Below are 21569 nucleotides of genomic sequence, written 5' to 3'. Positions count from 1 at the left end.
TGCTGCCGCCACTTCCAAACTATGTCGCCTTGCCACTCTGTGGTTTCCTCATGCTGCTCCTACCTCTACTCTATGTCACCTAGACACTCTGTGGCCTCCTGATGCTGCCGACACCTCCAATCTATGTCACTTTGCTACTCTGTGGTTTTCTCATGCTGCTACCAACTTCACACTGTGTCACCTTGCCACTCTGAGGTCTGCTCATGCTGCCGCCACTTCCACACTCCTGATGCTGCTCCTACCTCCACTCTCTGTCACCTTGCCACTCTGTGGTCTCCTGATGCTGCCACCACCTCCAAACTGTATGTCACCTTGCCACTCTGTGGTTTCCTCATGCTGCTCCTACCTCCACTCTTTGTCATCTTGCCACTCTGTGGCCTCCTGATGCTGCTGCCACCTCCACACTATGTCACTTAGACACTGTGACCTCCTGATGCTGCCGCCACCTCCAAACTATGTCACTTTGCCACTCTGTGGTCTGCTCATGCTGCTTCCACCTCACCACTATGTCATAGGGCCACTCTGTGGACTTCTCATGCTGTTTCCACCCTCCCCACTTCATGACTGGGCCACTATTTAGCCTTTTTGGCTTGGCTGACTTCATCATTTATTTGACCCTTCTTCTGATCTGTCAGAAGGAAGGGAAAATGACACGCACAATCGATCCTCTCTGTGTAGCAGCTGTCAGGCCTGTATGGTCCCATCAGAATTGGCTTATGTTTTGGTAGCCAAAACCAGGAGTGGGTACAAAACACAGAAGACATTCAAATATTCCATTCATGTGTCATCTCTGTTTTGGATCCACTCCTGTTTTTTTTGGTATTAGCAATACTGATGGATTACTGACCAAATGCTGACCGAGTGAAGGAGGATGCTCAACAGACAGGATCCATTTTTTGTGGGTTATTGTTCTGATGGATCAGAGGAAGGGCAAAATAATCAGTGACGTCAACACAAACTTACTGCTGACACCCTCTGCTGACACCTAAGTGTTTAATAGAATAGGTTCTGTAGACATCTATGTAGAATCAGCTGATGACAGTGTAAAGGGAGTGCTCCTTCTTCTTGACGCTAATATCGACCTGTAAGGCTGAGTTCATACTTGAGTTATTTGGTCAGTTTTGGCCCCGTGACTGCCCAAATAAGTGAAGTGTGCAGTGATTCTAAGAGGGACGCCTGTCATACGGACTCACAGTATTGTTTCACTACCACAGCAGACTTCCGATGCGTGTTACTGTAAGGCACAGTGTTCTACATCACTATACAGGCTCTCTGCAGCCAGGAAATAGCTGTTTTAACATAATTTGCTGCTCGGATCGAACCGAATTTCCCCCAAAAAACGTTGAATCGAATTTTTAAAAAATTCGCTCATCTCTAGTTCCTTCATTTCTATCAATGTCTTTCAGAAAAATCCTACTGCACAAATCTGCGTATCTGTAACACGTCTTTATTCTATTGCCCAGTGAGGTGAATAGGATTTGTCAACCAGAGGTATAGAATATCCCTCTTAGGCTACACAAAAGTTGCGCATCATTTCATATAAGGATTGTCACTGGTGTCACCCTGTAACAAGCAACATAATGCAACACAACAGTCGCAAAGAAATCCACACACGCAGGTCACATGTCACTTGGCAACTTCTCATCCATTGACTTTTTAATGGAAGTCACCGGCAACAACTTGGTTGTTTTTTCACATCCAAATCACAGTTCTAAAATGGTTGCAAGACAGTAAGTTGCAGTAGAGACAGTAAGTGGCAGTACAGACAAGTCACACATATTTTTGTGTAGCCATAGCCTTATTCACATGTCCTGGATTCGACCCCATGCATCACATTGCTCCACTCCTCCTCCAGCTATCACGACCGGCATGCCAATCACATACGTGACACAAAGGGAGGGAAAAGGGAAGGCTCTGTCCAAGGGAGAGGGAAAGGTGGTGACCCCTGACTCACCTTGCGGCTGGCACCTGACTGCCCTGACGTCCCTAGACGGGTTCCTCACCCGTACGCCGATCGTGTGCCTAAAACCCTGGCTTTCCCTAAGATGAGCCCTAGATAGTGAATAGGGCGGTGGGAACACTAGTCCGCACCACTAACTCTAAAGGAAAACACCAAGGGGAGGACAGACAATACAGACAACATATAATCCCAGGTGGGCGACAACAGAAGACAACAAAAAGCCCAACAGGGATCCGGAGGGTAACACTCTGGAACAACAACCAGGATTCACAGCTCCAGTGGGTCAGTATAGAAGTCCAGGCAGGAAGCTCTATATCTGGCAACCAGAGAAGTTAGAGAGGAGAATATAAGGAGATTGGGAGTGACAGACAAGAAACAGCTGAGGAGGAGAAGCTACGGATCCCTGAGTGAGACAAAAAGGATAGTAAGGCAAACACAGAAAACTATCATTAAGAAACAGCGTGATCTTTAGACATAGAGCGCGCAGCCACCCGCTGCGACTTCCTGACCCCGGGTATAACGGAGTCAGACGTGGCTCTTGACACCCTCGTGACACCAGCCAGTTGAGTTTCTTCTCCTGCATGTCAGGTTGCCAAGGCACTGATTATATCATTTCACTGGGTCATTTGGACAATGTTGTCTGAATATTCAGCTTCTTACCCAGTGTTTCTGTGCACTCGCTACTCTTCTACACCAGTCTACATCAACTCTGCTACAATGGTCTCCAGTATCTCTGCTGCATCAACTCTGCTACAATATTCTCCAGTACCTCTGCTCCATGAACTCTGCTAAAATGGTCTTACATTATCTCTGCTACAACTGTCTATATCAGCAATCTTCGGAACTCCAGCTGCTATGAAACTACAACTCCCAGCTCAGCTGTTCTTTTAACTTGCTTGGAAGTGAATGGAGCATTCTGGGAGTTGTAGTTTCAGAACAGCTGGCGTGTAGAAGGCTTCTGATCCCTGGTTTATAGTAAATGTGTTCTATCAACTCTGCTACATTGGTCTCCAGTACCTCTGCTGCATCAACTCTGCTACAATGGTTTCACATTATCTCTGCTAAAACTGTCTATATCAGAAATCAGCAACCTTCAGCACTCCATCTGCCATGGAAATACAACTCCCAACATGAAATCATGATCGGCTGGTCTTTTAACTTGCTTGGAAGTGAATGGAGCATTTTGGAAGTCGTAGTTTCAGAACAGCTGGAGTGTAGAAGGTTGCTAATACCTGGTTTATAGAAATGCTCTGCTCTATCAACTCTGCTACATTGGTCTCAAGTACCTTTGCTGCATCAACTTTGCTGCAGTTGTCTGCAGTAACTTTCCTACAGCTGCACTGCTACACTGGTCTTCAGTTATCTCTACAACTCAGCTACCTCAGTCTTCCTTTTCACTCTGCTACATCAGACCTTCAGCCCTGTCACATCAGATTGCCCACTCCAGTACACTGGTCCTCAAGCTCTTTTACATTGGCACTCCAGTTCTGCTACAACAGCCCTACAGCTCTGCTACAGCTCTCCTCCTGCTCTGGTACAGCTTTCCCCCTGCTCTGCTGCACCAGTGCCTTCTATCCCTTTTATCTACAGCACCAGACAAGTGAGTTAATGGATCCACCTCACCAGGAGAGACCATAACAATCCTTACATGAGGGTAGCAGTACTTGTGTGTATGCCATCGGGGTGGGAGGTCACCGTCCACTTTGGTGGCAATGTCATCAAGGACTTGACCAAGTGGGAATTAAGAAGTAACAGACGAGGTGTTATCATGGCAAATTAACAATATTATTGACTAACATCTACTATACCACCCAGATTGCTACAGTTAGAGAACATGAGATTGTATTGGATTCAAGAATACATCAACTGGCTGGCAAGCAAAGACAGCAGAGTCTGAGTAAGAGCTTTTTAAACTTTTCGGGAAAACTGCGACCCACTGACTAGGACCTTTTTCCAGTAGTTGCAGGGCCAGTTGACTGTATGCTCGGCCTCTTAGAATCCCAGAAAATGGTTTCTCTTTTACTAGAACTTCTCTTATGGCCACCATATTCCATAGTACACCTACTGTATATGGTGGCATATGTCAGGGATGTGCCTCGGAGGTAGAAATCGGGGAATCCTGACGCATACCTTTTTTTGAAGCAAAAAGTATGAATAAAGCCATAGGTCACTTTCAGACACCAGCGAATTGGGGCCTTCAAGGACCACTAACGTATTTATTTACTTCAATGTGTGTATTCACACATCAGTGGTTTTCAACAGAATGTGGATCTGTGGTGACACTATGGAAGCATGCCCTATTTCTATCTGTGATTTTGGAACCCTCATGCAAATTATAGTTTATGGGTCCATGAAAAACACAAACACATCAGTGTTTGATCCGTGGTTTTCACCGATCATTGGTGGGAGATACTCTGCAAATAAATTTTCAGCCTAGCAGTGTCTGTGGAGTACAGATGACACACGGAGGGCAAAAAACGGACACATGGACCAAACACGGATCCTTCTTGGACATCTTCACAGATGAACCACTGACTATCTGTCACGTACGGTAGGAGTGTGTGCCGCCCTGAGCTCCACCCTCACCTCTGTCCCTGCCTATTTGCACGGCACACCCTAGGTGACGGTGTACAACTTGACGGTGGCCCCTAATCGGAGTATGTGCAGGGCCTTAAAGGAAAGAATACAATAAAGGAGAAAACAACAAAGTTACAGGCAGGCACTGAGGGGTTCATCAAATATCTAAGTCTAAACGAGCTGAGCTCAGGAGCCAGGAGGAACAACAATACAAAAGGGAAAAGCAAGATCAAGTCAAACTCACGCTGGGGTCAAAGCCAAGAGGTCACGTCAAATGCAGGCGGTAGCAAGAGCGAGGTTAAAATATGGAGCCGAGGTCAAAACAAAACAAACACTAACAGACGATATGCTGGTGAATGAAATAAGACCAATCACAGGCAACCTGTGGCCAGCAGGCTGCCTGTTTAAATAGCCCTGGCTGGTGAGTCACATGACGTGGCCAGCGTCACGTGACTCACAGTACACAGCCCAACACAGCTGAGCACCGATCATCATTATCGGCGCTCAGCTCCTCTGCTGCTCGCCTGCTGCCCACCAGCAGCCATGGAGACGCAGGCTGCATTCTTGACCGTCTCCTTGTGCAAGGTGCCGGCGGCGCTGCAAAGGAAGCACGCGCCGCCGGCACCTCGTTACACCATCTTGTCATGGATGTCATCAGGGACACGGAGGCCTTACTCTCGGCTATGCAACCCTCTCTGTGGAGTACGGGTGACACACGGAGGGCAAAAAACTGACACACGGACCAAACACGGATCCTTCTCGGACATCTTCACAGGTGAACCACTGACCATCTTGTAATGGATGTTGTCAGGGACACGGAGGCCTTACTCTCGGCTATGCAACCCTTTCTGATGCCCATTTAACCCTTTAAGACATGTGTTCCACAGAGATTAAGATCTCTGTGGAGTACGGATGACACACAGAGGGCAAAAAACGGACACACGGACCAAACATGGATCCTTCTCGGACATCTTCACAGATGAACCACTGACCATCTTGTCATGGATGTCGTCAGGGACACAGAGGTCTTACTCTCGGCCATGCAACCCTCTGTGATGCCCATTTAACCCCTTAATGCATGTGTTCCACAGAGACTAAGGTCTGATTGTAGGGGTGTTCACCCCCTTCCAAAAGAAAAAAACAAAAAAACATATGCATTGGGATGTTGACGAGGACAGATCTAAACGCATCCTGACAGCTATTATGTCCGAGATGAAAACAGCAATTAATTAAACTTAATCGATTATTATTTGTGAAGCGTCCATGAAAATTATTTATTCTTACAGTGATGCTCATAAGACACAAACTGATGGAAATTTCTAAAAATAACCAGGATTATTTTTTTTTTTTTTTCCTGGACGGGTAGTAATCACGGACCATGTCATATTTAATCAGCCGTACATTTGTAGGCAACTCTTTCAGTTTCATTATTTGCCAATTAGACAAGTGTATGTGCCATGTGGAATCTATCAGGTTTTATAGCAGCGACTGGTATCTTTTATGTAGCCTTCAAGAAATCGCCAATTTGACTCCTTCCTTCACAGGATCCTGTGCTTCAGATTCTTGTAGTTTCCTCATTTTTTTATTTTATTTTATGTTTGGACCATGCCAGGAGAAGCTGACTGCTCAAGTATTACAAGCAAGTCGGAGCTGGAAGCAAAGCAAATGAGAATGTTATTTTTAACATGGATGTTTATCATGGTTGTAGGGGATATAGGAGAAATCAGGCCAGCGAGTAATAAGAGTATCAGGCGTACACTGCGTCACAGGACACTGGATCTGAAGATGTTTTTGGAGTTTGGTTTTGGAATAAATGCTTCTAATCTTCACACAGAACTTTTCCTGGACAATTAGTGTCGATCGAGCACCAAAGTGCTCGGGTGTTCGGGTCGAATACCTCGGGAACTACGAGCACCCGAGTACAATGGAAGTCAGTGGGAGAACCTGAGTATTAAACCATGCACCCCCTGCTCTGAAGAGGGGAGGGTGTCTGGTTCATAGGAATAGGTCAGAAATTGATGGAAACACCACCGAAATGGTTCGGGAACAGCATGGGGAGGATGTCTGGATGCATCTTGGACTCCCAGGTCGCTGCTGGGAACGATGTTGTCCGTGTAGTACGCCACTTTTACAGACTGACAATAATACGCACAAAACCGAAGATAAAATCGATTTTAGAGGAAAAATTGTTAGGAAACATTCCTTCCTGTATATTTACTTGTATATAAAGTGAAGTGCTGCCAAAAATGACAAGGAAGAGGCACTCCGATACAACCTGTATATCACATAAAGGAGGGCATCATTCACATTCTGGTAGAATTGTTCATGTAGTGGGACTCCTACACTCATTTTATCTTCAGGTTTTGTGCGTATTATTGTCAGTCTTTAAAAGTGGCGTACTACTCGGACAACATTGTTCACAGCAGCGACCTGGGAGTCCAAGATGCATCCAGACATCCTCCCTATGCTGTTCCCAAACCATTTCAGTGGTGTTTCCATCAATTTCTGACCTTTTCCTATGAACCAGACACCCTCCCCTCTTCAGAGCAGGGGCGCCTGGTTTAATGCTTGGGTTCTTCCATTGACTTCCATTATGCTCGGGTGCTCAGTAGAGCACCCGAGCATCCCAAGGTGTTCTACTCAAGCACCCGAGCACTTTGGTGCTCGACCAACACTACTGTCTATCATTCATCTGTTATGGGCAGTGGCTGTGGACCCACTGTGCCAATTAACTGTTTGACTTTGGGCTATCCCTAAAGTCTTTATCCTGTCTGCTCCCTGTTTTTCACCCTTTAACTGCTATACAGGGATCTGTGCAGGTGGCACATGGTCACAGGATCAGAGTCCAGGAGTCAGGCAGAAGATGGTTCACAGGCAGGCAAGGATCAAGCAGGCTTGAAGACCGGTCAGGATCTATTGAGACCTATTGCCATGTGCAGAAGTTCAATGAATGCAAGCCCTAATAGGCACAGGACACTGACACTGCTGCCAGATCACTGAAACTATGACAGACACAGAGTGTCTGTCTGTCTGTCTATCAATCTATTTATCTACATATCTGCAGCAAGCCCCAGAGGCTCCTGTGCAGAGGATGGAGTACTACAGAGGTAGTCGAGACAAAATTGACTCTGATAACACATGGCACAATGTTAGCTTGGTTATCTTATGACAAAAGCCACTAAAATCCATTGAAATGTTAGTTATCTTAGTTTTCTTGCCATTCTTTACTTAATGCGTAAGGCTGAGTTCACATCAGCATTTAGCCAGATTCGGCACATAACTGATCTATATGGAGCCTACAGACCCCACAGACTATAATGGGGTCCGTTAGGCTTCCAAAAGTAGTGCATGCAGGATAAATAAAAACTATCTATGCCATATCTCTATCTATCTATCTCTCTATCTACAGTATTTATCTATCTAGTGGCGTGCCCGGGGAAGGGTCCTCCCCGGGTGCCGTATGGTGCCAGAACAGAAGCAATGTGCGCTTCCATCAATACACGCTCACTAGTATTCCATTTATAAGATGCACTGCGCTGTGTCCTGACTGCCTACGGTGTCAGGACGTACAGAGCGCACTCTGACCTGACGCTGCAGGAGGTCAGAAGATAGCCAGGAAAGGTAGAGTGGCGACAGTAGAGGTAAGTTACTTTATTATTTTACAGTCTGATCTGAGGTCTGATATAGAGGTCTAATGGGGGGTCTGGAGAGGTCTTATGGGGGTCTGGAGTGGTCTATGAGGGGTTTGGAGGTCTGACGGGGGTCTGGAGTGGTCTAATGGGGGTCTGGAGGTCTGACTGGGGGGTCTGGAGGTCTAATGGGGGTCTGATTGGGGGTATGGAGGTTTAATGGGTGTCTGATTTGGGGTCTGGAGGTCTGACTGAGGGGTCTACAGGTCTAATAGGAGTCTGATTTGGGGTCTGGATATCTGACTGGAGGTCTGGAGGTCTAATGGGGGTCAGATATGGGGTTCTAGAGGTCTAATGGGGGTCTGGAGGTCTAGTGAGAGTCTGAAGGTCTAATGGGGGTCTGGAGGTCTGATATGGGGGTCTGGTCTGAGGTCTGATATGTGGGTCTGGAGGTCTGATGGGGGTCTTATCTGAGGTCTGATATTGGGTAGGGGTCTTACATGGAGGTCTAATGGGGGTCTGATCTGAAGTTTAAAACTAGGGTCTTATATGGGGTCTGACATAGAGGTCTTAAAGGGGTTTGGTCTGAGATTGAACGATCTCATTTAGGGTTTTATATGGGGGTCTGATCTGAAAGGAAGGTGTTTTTTTTATTACTAGCACACAATACAAAGGGGTGTTTTTTTTTTTTTTAGGGGGACTGTTTCTACAGGAAAGTATTGGGGAGCACAGTGGATACAGTATTAGGGGTGGCAGGATGGGGTGTTGAGAAGGTGGAAGGATGATGGAAAAGTAGGAAAGTAAGATGTCTGTTTGTTAAACTCTGCACAGACGAGGCGCAGCTGAAAGAAGTCATCATGGTGGTCTGGTCTAACAGGAGAAGAAGAGGAAAGAGAATATCTACATCAGAGAAGAGAAGTCACTGGATGTAAGAGGTATGTGGCGCTGTATTATGCTGTAGCGCTGTTTGTAATGTTTTCCAAGTATGTCTTTAAAGGGGTTGTCCGCCTTTTTATTAGTATGAGTGCTGCCTTCTCTTCTCTGTTTACCTATTCATCACTGCAAATGCTACGGCGAGCAGGTGAACAGAACAGAGAAGCATCTCTTTTATGAGCGCTGCCCTCTCTTCAAACAGCTGTGGGCTGGGGGCTGTCACAACCAGACATCTGAGAAGCTCTGACAGATGCCTTTCAGAACCTCCTCCTTGAGCTTTCTTTGTGTTGGTTTTCAGTTCCTCATCTCGTTAGCCTCTCTCAGCTGTCTAGTAGTTGGACTGATTGCATCCCTTTAAATTCCTCCCCATAATGCATTAGTGTGCGGCTTATACAACTTCCTGGAGTGTGTGTGCATGCTGATCCTATTTCCCAGTCTTCTACAAGATAAGTGTTACATTCATTTGTGATTTTATGTTTGCTGGATCCCAGGTGACTCTGACTCCCTCCGTGTCTAGTGTAGGGAGCCGGTGGTCGTGTCCCCTCACTATTATAGGGTGTTCAGGTGTTATACAGTCGAGGTACGAGGATATGCGATCATCTACCATTGGGATCTTCGCATAGGCTGAGCAGTCAGGGAGTGTGCCAGGTCTTATGCAGGGGTCTCCCTTTTGTTCCTTAGTTTTGGATCCATACTCATTTTGTATTGTCTTGTTTCCTGTACACCTTCTGTGACAGGGGCACAGAGGGCATTATTACTATGGAGGGGGTACAGAGGGCATTACTAATGTGAAGAGGGCACAATGGGGATTTCTACTATGGAGGGGGCACAGAGTCAGAGGGCATTACTACAATAAAGGGGGCACAGTGTGCATTATTACTCTGAAGGGGGCACAATGGGGATTTCTACTATGGAGGGGGCACAAAGGGCATTAGTAGCATAGTGGGCATTACTACTATTAAGGGGCACAATGGGCATTATTACTGTGAAGAGGGAAAAATTGGCATTATTACTATAAAGGGGCCACAATGCGGATTATTACTGTGAAGGGAGCACAATGGGGATCATTACTGTGAGGGGGCACAATGTGGGCATAACTACTGTGAGAGGGCACAATGTGGGCATAACTACTGTGAGGGGGCACACATCTGTACAAAACTACTGTGAAGGTTGTACAATGAGGGAAATACTACTGAGAGGGTGTACAATTTTTTTTTAAGTATTGGGGAGAAGGGGGGTGCCAGAGAAAGGACCTGCTCCAGGTGCCAAACACCCTAGGCATGCCACTGCTATCTATCTATCTATCTATCTACTGTATTTATCTATCTTTCTATCTATCTGTCTCATAGCTATATATCTATCTCATATATATCTATTTATCTCTCTCCTATCTCTCTCCTATCTCTCTATCTATCTATCTATCTATCTATCTATCACCACTGTTATATTATCTTCTGTAAATATAATCCATACCAGTATCCATAGCTTTATCTATCAGTGATTTTGATAAGGGCTGACATATGGCACTTAACTCGGGAGAATATAGAATAATTTACCAGTCCTTTCATACTTCTATTTTGTCTGACACTTACAATATCTCCTCTGCATACATTTCGCGCTCTCGCCTTTCATCCTTTCGCACTGAAGCAAATTAGAGAAAGTTCCTATTGCTCAGCCAATTAAAAATGTATTGTGAATGCACTTTACCAAAACAAAAGAGAATCAGCTGAAGAGACGGCTAATCAAAGGCAACCGTTCCTTCACATCATTGAAAATGCTAATGTACATCACGCCGGCGCAGGACCCATTGTAAACAGCGCATTTTATCTCGCTCTGCGGCTGACAAACTGATTATTTTCTAAAAATCACCTGGTGCTTTAAACTAATGGACACTGATTTGCAGCAAATTAAGCAATCAAACTGTACTGTCTGCGGGAAAAGTCAATCTGCTTGTGTTTGTTTTGGAGCATTTTCCTATCGTCTGATATGGAATGTAATATTTCCTGCTGTAGATACAACCAGCCAGATCCCATGATATAATAGTGCTATATCGTATCGCTCACTCATCTAATAAGACTAATAAATAGTCCCTTAACCAAAGATAAAAATCCTGGAAATCTGTGCTGTTGTTTGTAAGGTTTTTTGGATTCGTCTGATGGAACTGAAGCCAGTTACAAACTCCCGTAGTCTGTTCTAAGGGTTCCACAAGAAGTGGCAGACTTGTCCTGAAACAACCCTTTAGTTACAGAGTCCCTGCCTACAGTGGTAGAGCTGCCCTGAATATAGCCATCCTACTCAGGAATTTAACTACTTTGACTAGGTTCTCCGGGAATGATTTAGAATGGCCACCAACAACCTGTCCTAGAATATGAGCAGGACTGGTTGCCACCGCTGGCAGAGCTGCCTAGGCGGATCAGGGGATGGAGCCTCGCTACACACTGCACTGTGCTACAATAAATAGTCATTTTGCAATCCTGCCTATGATATGACATTATGGCTGAGCGGCCTCACAGGAACACTAACCTATATGTAGCATATGCAAGTGCAGCATAGTGTATAATGAGGTCCTGCACCCTCACCCCACCTAGGCAGCTCTGCAAGTGGTGGCATCCAGTTCTGCTTGCATTCTAGGATAGGTTGCACGCGGCCATTTTAATTCATTCCCGGAGAACCCCTTAAACCCTGAGTGGTCCCATCTCTAATTTATTCTTAATGCAGTACCCAGGCTTGTCCATCTGTCCAACTGCCACTTCGGTGCCTCCACCCTGTGCCAGTCATTGCACTGGTTGCCCATACTGTATAGGACTCAATTTAAACTGCTAATTTTTCCTAAAAAAGCTCTCCACAGTGCTGCATCCCTCTACATCTCCCCACTCATTTCTTTCTACCATCCCACTCGTGCCCAGCGCTGGGCAAGGGAGATCATATCAGAGGGGCTGCCGGGGTGAAAATGGGGATATGTCCGGGTTCAGCTCTGAACCCATACAACCCCTTTAAGAAAAGGAAACAAGATTAAATGGGGCATATTTAATCACAGTGCCTAGAGATGCATTAGATGTGAATGCGGCACTGCTAATGCTGGTATCCTACCCTACTCTATTCTCTCCTTATGTATTTCATCTGGTGCTCTATCTGATCCAAAGCTTATTCTGTCTATTCTTATACTTTTCCATAGTCTTGCCTGTCTCCTATATTATATCCTACCAATTCCATATCCAATCCCACTCTATCTCTACTTATAACATTTTCTATCTTACATTACGCTATTTTCCTTATATATGCTCTATCTAATCCAGTGCCTAGCATACCATATCTTAGTATCCTACCCTACGCTATTCTCTCCTTATGTATTTCATCTGGTGCTCTATCTGATCCAAGGCTTATTCTGTCTAATCATATACCTTCCCATAGCCAAGCCTGCCTCCTATACTATACCCTACTAATTCCATATCCCATCCAACTCTATCTCTACATACCGTATAACATTTTCTATCATGCCCTACGCTATTCTCTCCTTATATATTCCATCTGGTGTTCTATTTTATCCAATGTTTATTTTATCTAATCATATACCTTTCCATAGCCTAGTCTGTCTCCTACACTATACCATTCTAATTCCATATCCCATCCTACTCTAGCTCTACTGTAAGAGATCGCTCCCTCAAGCAGGACGGCAAATACAGATTCCTCCTCAGACAACGCGGTTAAAGTCCAAATGGTGCTTTATTTTGGCACTTCAGCGCCAGCACAAACATAAACATCAACCAAAATAAACATCTGCCTGTCTAGGCTCTACCTAACAAAAGAGGTGAGATCCGGCTTTATTCAGCCATACGGTCCAGCAGCCTCTTGGCTGTGACCACACCAGTTTCTTGGGGGTATATGGTCCAAGAATCCACCCAACTATGACCGTGCGACACCTCTTTCCTCAGGCATTGCTGGGTTCCCCTTCCTCTGTAGGCTTCCTTTTCCAAATCCTCTCTCACAGTCATACACAGAGGGTTGTTTTAACCCTCCGTGATTATCTCAGCAGGCCTCACCTGGGATCTCAGCTAAAGGAAATACGTGTACTGTAAGGGTGTGGACTGGCAGGTCCCACTACCAAACCTACCCACCAGTCCAAATAAAATCCAGCCCAGAACAGAATCTAGACAAAACTGTCTCAGCAAACTACACTTTGTTGAAACCACTGCAGCTTTCTGGATTTCATTTATCTCACCCACCTGAGGTATCTGGGTGGGATATACACACCTTCCAGCACTATACTGTACACATTAGAACACTACATATACCATTTTCTATCCTGCCCTACGCTATTCTCTTCTTCTATATTACATCTGGTGTTCTATCTGATCCATTGCCTATTCTATCTAATGATATACCTTCCCATAGCCAATATGATATAAATTTATAAATAACAATTGATACATGAAGCCAAGTGCAGGCGACATCCACATCAGGAGACACAACTGGTGACTCAATCCCCATTATACATAATATTATAGTGCAAGTGCATATAAGTATCTCATACATACAATGAACAGAGTCTATTTACCCATTATGCGTCTCCTCTGGGATGACGCCAGCCCCGACGTGCATTTCGGCGGACCTGCCTCCTATACTGTACCCTACTAACTGCCTATCCCATCCAACTCTATCTCTACATACTGTATAACATTTTCTATCCTGCCCTACGCTATTCTCTTCTTATATAAGGCTACTTTCACACCTGCGTTAGGTGCGGATCCGTCTGGTATCTGCACAGACGGATCCGCACCTATAAATGCAAACTATGGTATCCGTTCAGAACGGATCCGTCTGAATTCTATGTAAAAAAAAAAGTCTAAGTCTAATTGTTAGTCAGACGGATCCGTCCTGACTTTACATTAAAAGTCAATGGGGGACGGATCGGTTTGCAATTGCACCATATTGTGTCAACGTCAAATGGATCCGTCCCCATTGACTAGCATTGTAAGTCAGGATGGATCCGTTTGGCTCTGCAAGGCCAGGCGGACACCAAAACGCTGCAAGCAGCATTCGGGTGTCCGCCTGCTGAGCGGAATGGAGGCGGAACGGAGCCAAACTGATGCATTCTGAGCGGATCCTTATCTATTCAGAATGCATTGGGGCTAAACTGATCAGTTCGGGGCCGCTTGTGAGATCCTTGAAACGGATCTCACAGGCGGACACCGAAACGCTGGTGTGAAAGTAGCCTAACATCTAGTGTTCTATCTGATCCATTGTCTATCCTGTCTAATCATATACCTTCCCATAGCCTAGTCTGTCTACTATACTATATCCTACTAATTCTACGTCCCATCTCTATCTCTACCTATAATATTTTCTCCACACCCTACGCTATTCTCTCCATATATTTTCCATCGATTTCCTACTCAGAACAATCCTTTCCACAGCAATTTCCTATCCTTTCTTATCTTATCCCGCCTCAATGCTGTGTACCATCTCTGGTACCATCACACAGGAGGACAGGGGCTGCTGCACACATCATATTCTTCCCACTTGGTGGCCTTATCTCAGTGTGAAGGCTTGAAAGTTAACCCTTTACCGACCACCGACAGTAAATTCACATCTGAAGCCGGGCATTTAAAAATAGTGCCCGCTGGAGTGTGCAGCGGGCGCAATGGTCACCGGGTGTCTACTGCTTTAAAGAGCAGATCCCAGGCACTAATGTTCGTGACTGGCGGTAATGCCAGTGGTAGACTTTTAACCCTTCAGATGCCATGGTCATCCGGGTGTGCTTCAGCTACCCCTGGCAGGATTCAGTTTACTAGGAGAGAGATCTATTCCTGACTTTGCTATGTGGCCCATTGAATTCTACCTGCCACCTGTATGGAACCTTTGTGGTTGCACAAGAAGTTCCTACTGTTCCATAATAGGGACTCCATGTACCCCCATATGACAACTCCATGCAGCACCCTATTATGGATATATTCATCTCTAGAAGAATACCTCCATATGGTGTCTAAAGGAGCAAGCCACAATATGTTTTTCATAAGGAAACCTCCTTATCCCTGTAAATTAAATAGAAGGCTTTTGGAGACACAGTATGACCCCCTAGACTTCTATAGGCAACTTATTTCATGATGATATCTAGCCTGAGATGCATCATGGTTATTGGTGTGGGTTTATCAATAGGAACCTAAGGTCACATTGCACAAACTTAGCCAAAAGTCAGCTCTAAATCCATACCATCTATTACCGTATATCTTCTGTGTCCTATATTTTATTGTATGTTTGATCTTATATCTTATTGTATCTCATCAGATTACACCATTTCAAACCATAAAACCCTGTGCAGATCATTCCACCATAGATTTTCACATTGTATTCAAAAATGGAAGAGGATGGAAATGAACTGTTTCCCTTCATCAGTATGCACCAATGATGAGAGTGACTTTACTGTACATGGAATGTCACCACTTCCTGAAATGAAGAACAAAGTCATCCCAAACCAGAATCTCTTTAGGGGATTTAAATTACCGCGTATGTGTATGTGCTTTATGATCAATGTATTCCCAACTTATGGTCAGTAGCTGGTTGTAGAACTTGCAGGAAGGTGACGACTTGGTTACAATTTACAGAGCATTTGAAGGAACTTATGGAGGCTCCCCCATCTCAGATATTCGAGGTGGCAGCCAGAGGTGGCCAAACTTATGGAAACAGATGAGCAGATTGTGATACTATGCTTCCATAAGTCCAATAGAAGTGAATTGTATCTACAGAAATAGCATAGCATAGCTCACTTGGCTGTTTCCCTAACCCCAGCCACATACAATGGATAATCTGATCCTACAAATTGCTGAGATAGTGTTGCCACTTTAAAGGAGTTGTCCAAAAGTTTAAGAATTAAATTAGCTACATACGTTTTAAAAATAATCAGTTAACCCCCCCCCCCATACAATGGTCAGGTGGTCCCTGAGGGTCTTTGGGTCTTTAGCTATTTTTTCTGGAGTGATGACGTGTAGCACATCATCTCTCCTGGAAATTAGACAAAGACAGATGAAGACCACCAGAACCCTGGCATTAGAACAGCTTGGGATTTAACAGGTGAGTTATCTTTGCTTTTATTTTTAGGGCATTTCTGCAGATAATTTAGACTTTTGGGCAATCGCTTTGAGCATGCACGTTAAAGGGATTTTCCTGGAGTTTAATATTGATGGCCGTTCCTCAGGATTGGTCGGCAATATCTGATCGCTGGGGGTCCGACTACTCACTGATCAGCTGTTTGAAGAAGCTTTAGCGCTTCAGCAGGTGCCGTGCAGCTTCCTAGACCACTGACGTCACGTTGATCGGTCACATGGCCTTCAAGTGAATGGGCCTTGGCTACAATACCAAGCACAGCCTCTATACAACGTACGGCCCTGTGGTATGCTTTGAAGAGACAGCAGCGCACACTGGAGCACAGCGCCTTCTTCAAACGGCTGATTAGTGGCAGTGTTGAGTGTCAGAACCGCCTGACGATAGGCCATCAATACTAAATTCCCGGAAAACCCCTTTAAATAACTATGGACAAACACTTGTTTAGCTGACAGTTATTTCTCCCGACTTCTCCGACTCACCCGTTCTGGATCTCCCCTTTGTGAGTCACAATGTAGAGCTGCTTACGACATGGCCCCCATTTAACGTGACTACTCCTAGTCAGAATCCATCTAATGCCCTAATAAGATCCATCCGCACAGGCCACGCTTCCTGTTTTTGGCTTCCATGTAGCAACAAATTAATGTATAAGGGTAATACAAAGATGCTGATTATGAAGCCAACTAGAGATGAGCAAAGTTTTGGAAAATTCGATTCGGCTGGTTCGCCGAATTTTACAAAAACATTTGCTTTGTGACTAATTACATTGTCACGAAGTGTGTTTTTTTTGTAACTAGTGGGGGCAATGATAGGGAGCTGTGATAGCGCCGCTCCACATCATTGTATCCCTGAGATGCTGCATAAAAAAAAAAAACATTGTAAAATTAACAGAAATGTATTATTTTTTTTAAATCATACTTACCGCCTCCACCGGGCCGGCCGCCACCCGTGCATGGTGGCGTATGATGTCACCACGCCGGCCAGCGTGACAAAGTCATCTCGGACCATGCAATATTTTGCGCCATATCTTCAAGCATGATGCTTGAAGATATGGCGCAAAATATTGCATGGTCCGAGATGACTTTGTCACGCTGGCCGGCGTGGTGACATCATACGCCACCATGCACGGGATTTTGGCCAAGATCATTAATCAAGATGGTGGCAGCCGGCCCGTCTCAAGCAAATGGAGGAGGTAAGTATGATTTTCTTTTTTGTTTTTTTTACACTATTTCAGGTTTAATTGATTCGCTACCACGAAGCACAAGGAAATTCGGTTTTGTGGCGAGTCGAATTTATCCTGAAATTAGGATCAAATACCACTTTGTTGGATTCGATTTGCTCATCTCTAAAGCCAACGTTAGCCAAAGGTTTGCCGGGAACATTTTTTTAGAGAACACACAGTTAATTCCATCAGATTCTGATCTCATTTCGCTCTCCTGTCCCGAGCAGTCCTCCATTTGTAAGGTCACATTTGCATGAAGATTTAACGACGTCAGGCATAGATTAGTGCAATTTTTGCCTAATCCTTCATCGGCACGGCGGACATTCAGCAAGTAAGAGCCGTCCGGTCGCAGTCCACTAACTTTACAAAAATTCCTCGCGGCAGGCTGAATTTCTGGGATAGATTATGTATATGATCATCTTGTTATTGCTCCTGATAGATTGCAATTATGATTAATTCTTCCCGACAGCACTAAAAACTGTCAAATTCAGAAAAGGCCATAGGAGGAATAAAACATCTACCCATGGGTAGCATTTGAAGCATATTAATAAAAGGTGAAGCCTGAATCAAACTGACATCTAGATCTAAGCCCAGATTGGGAGCCGCTATCTTTATGACTTCACCGTCTTATCTTAGCGCAATTAATAGCAGGAAATATCTCTGTTATAGTAAACTTCTCTTTTTTTTTTTATGTCTAATGCCATGATACAGTATGCCGCAATAAAAGCGACACATCTCGCTTCCACGGGGGACAGTCATCGGCCTTGCAAATTTAATTTTTAGCTTCACTAGGCCAGCGTATTGAGCCAAAAAAGTATTATAGCCTAGTTTAAATTTAAATTTAATGACATTGATATATTCTAAATATTCAATGAAAACGGTCAGACACAGATGCAGGACGCTAAGGGGCTGAGGGAAAATAGGACTTTGGGAAAGCGGGAGTTCTGGCTGGCAGCACACACAAATGACTTGGGGGTGGGGGGTGCTAAGGACTTTATACTGTTCTGTGATAGAAACGGGGCTTTGTACTCGCCGCCCAGCAGTGCAGGGGTTACTGGAGGTTGGTAATTTGAAAATTAAGATGTATTTCAATGGGCAGAAAAAAAAAAATATCGGCATTGGCTGGTGGTTACCGGTACTTAATCCTGGTATTTATGGGCATCCTCAACTAGGAAATTGTCTTCATATTGTCGGGGTTGGAAAATGTAAGAATAAGGTCAACTTTGTATATATATTTTTTTGTGGATGTGGTACTGTGGTAAGACCCTGTAAGTGTCATTATACTAAGGCCTCATGCACACGATCGTGGTGTGTTTTGCGGTCCGCAAATCGCGGATCCGCAAAACATGGATGGCGTCCGTGCGCGTTCCGCAATTTGCGGAACGGCACGGACAGCCTTTAATATAAATGCATATTCTTGTCCGCAAAGCGCAGACAAGAATAGGACAGGTTATATTTTTTTAGCGGGGCCACGGAACGGAGCAACGGATGCGGACAGCACACGGAGTGCTGTCCGCATCTTTTGCGGCCCATTGAAGTTAATGGGTCCGCATCCGAGCCTGCCTAAACGGCGGCTCGGAATCGGACCAAAACAACAGCCGTGTGCATGAGGCCTAAGATGTATGTCTGTATCTAGAGATATGTAGCTATTCTAGAGATACTACGGCTGATACTACAGTATTCTAGAGACACTTCGGCTGGTACTACAGTATTCTAGGGACACTATGGCTGGTACTACAGTATTCTAGGGTGCACTATGGCTGGTACTACAGTATTCTAGAGAAACTATAGCTGGTACTACAGTATTCTAGATACACTATGGATGGTACTACAGTATTATATAAACACTATGGCTGGTACTACAGCATTTTAGAGCCACTACGGTTGGTGCTACAGTATTCAAGAGACACTATGGCTGATACTACAGTATTCTAGAGACACTACAACTGGTACTACAGTATTCTAGAGACACTACGGCTGGTACTACAGTATTCTATGGACATCATGGCTGGTACTACAGTATTCTATGGACATCATGGCTGGTACTACAGTATTCTAGGGACATCATGGCTGGTACTAGAGTACTCTAGGGACATTGTGGCTGTTATAACAGTATTCTAGGGACATTGTGGCGGGTAAATTTCTAAGAATACTCTGGCTGTTGCTGTTCTAAGGACACTGTAAATAGCACAAACTAGCGACATTGTGAGTGGCACTATAATAGGATCACTGTGGTTGATACTACTCCATGGATCCTGTGTTTGATACCATTCTAGGTTCATGGTGAGTGTCAATAAACTAGGGACATTGTATCTGGTGCTATTCTAACAACACTATAAATGGTACTATTCTACAGAAACTGTATGGTATTATTCTAGGGATGTCATTAGTGGAAATATTCTAGTGCCTGTGTATGGCAGTATATTTGGGGTCAGGGGTAGGCACTATTCAATGTCTAGTATTATTCTAGAGACACTGGGGCTCATATACTAACCAGAAATACGTCTATATTAGGCGTATTTCTGGCGCAGATTGCGGTGCAAAAGTTATTTGCACCACAATCTGCATGTTTTCCCTGCTTACGCCAGGTTTAAAAAAGTAGGCGGGGAAGGGGAGGGGCGGTAGGCCTGTCTCATTCATAATTTTTTAAGCCCTCTGTTGTTGGCCATGCCCCTTTTCCAGCCTTTCCACGCCTACTTTTGGAAAAGTGGCGAGAGCAGTGTAAAAACAGGCATTTGCTACTTTTTTTCTCTCAAAAAGTCGCAATTAAACACGAGACATACCACAATTTTTTTTAAAGTCGCAGTTAAAATTTTGCAAACACATATGGGGTCATTTATCAAACTGGTGTAAAGTAGAACTGGCTTAGTTGACCATAGCGACCAATCAGATTCCACCTTTTATTTTTGACAGCTCCTTTGGAATTGTGCTATCCTAGGCCACGCCCCTTTCCCATGAAGCCCCACCCCCTTTCCGCTGAGCTCTGCTCCCTTGTTGAGCATGTTGGAAAAAAGCAAATTTTTTGGCATGAACACATGAGTAAATCTTGGCTTCTGTATGATACATTTCTAGGGACACTGTGTATGGTACTATTCAAAGGATACTGTGCATGGCACTACACTAGGGGGACTGGGACTATACTAGATGCACTGAGCTGGGACTGGAGCAGAGTTGCAAGCTTTCTGTCTACAGGCACATTTTTATTTTCCCTAAACTTCTTTCTTTTCTATGAACTGGTTTATTTATTGCACCACTAGATGAAATACATTGCAACATTTGACATATTTATTATTGATTTATGTGTTCTTTATCTTGTACCTCTTTTTGTAAGGTTACTTTCACACTTGCGGTAGCCTTTTCCGGTAGGCTGTTCCGGCGGGGAAATAGCCTGCCGGATCCGTGCTACCGCTACTCCACCGCTCCGGCCCCATTCTCCCGGGAGGTCTGGCCGCAGCACTGCAAACATGGCGAGAGGCGGCCGGAATAAAACTACAGCATGCTGCGTTTTTTTTGTCTCTCGGCTCGTTTGCCGTGCTGCGGCCTGGACCTCCGTCCTGCCCCCATTACTGGGAATGCGGACAGAGCGGACTTCCGGCGGCACGGTGGACTAGCGGCAGCACGGATCTGGCAGGCTGCTTCCTTTGCTGGAACAGCCTGCCGGAAAAGGCTACCGCAAGTGTGAAAGTAGCCTAAAAACAGTTTTGGGGTGCCCAATATTTCCATTGTTTACGTGGCAGTCCCCGTCCTGTAGACTACTTCTAGCCGTTACGCCACATTGTACGTTGCTTCTACAGATAGAGCCAGGCGCCTGCAATTTCTCTTATACGACTTTTTGTTTTCTTACAGGTATTACATCCTTAAATATCTAAAGCAAGCAAAGGTAAGATAAGAAATGATCTTTGCATCATGTGGTTTGAGAAAATATTGGAAGTTTTAAAGATTTCATACTGTCTTTCACCCTGGGAGGCGCTTTCTCCTGAGCTCATACTTCCCGTCTCCAGGAAGGGCTGGAGACGGGAAGTAACAAGTGCACTGAGTGCATTTTTGGGATCTCAAAGGCTGTAGTCACTTCTTATACCTTTTTAAGATTTCGGACAATAAAACTATGCCTTTGTTATAAGCTGATCACTGGAGATTTAGCTTCTCACAC

General features: G+C 44.8%; 1 long non-coding RNA gene across 1 annotated transcript in view; it reads left to right on the top strand.

The window, feature by feature from the left end:
• LOC122928921 overlaps positions 1 to 21569 on the top strand; it is a 287978-nt gene that overhangs the window by 102948 nt on the left and 163461 nt on the right. The window contains exon 2 of the long non-coding RNA XR_006387939.1: positions 21266 to 21299. This is a non-coding gene — a long non-coding RNA (uncharacterized LOC122928921). The remainder of the gene's footprint in view (positions 1 to 21265; positions 21300 to 21569) is intronic.

The sequence above is a fragment of the Bufo gargarizans genome, chromosome 2 (genome assembly GCF_014858855.1).
Source record: "Bufo gargarizans isolate SCDJY-AF-19 chromosome 2, ASM1485885v1, whole genome shotgun sequence".
Classification (NCBI taxonomy): Eukaryota; Metazoa; Chordata; class Amphibia; order Anura; family Bufonidae; genus Bufo; species Bufo gargarizans.
This window is presented reverse-complemented; position numbering and strand designations above follow the sequence as displayed.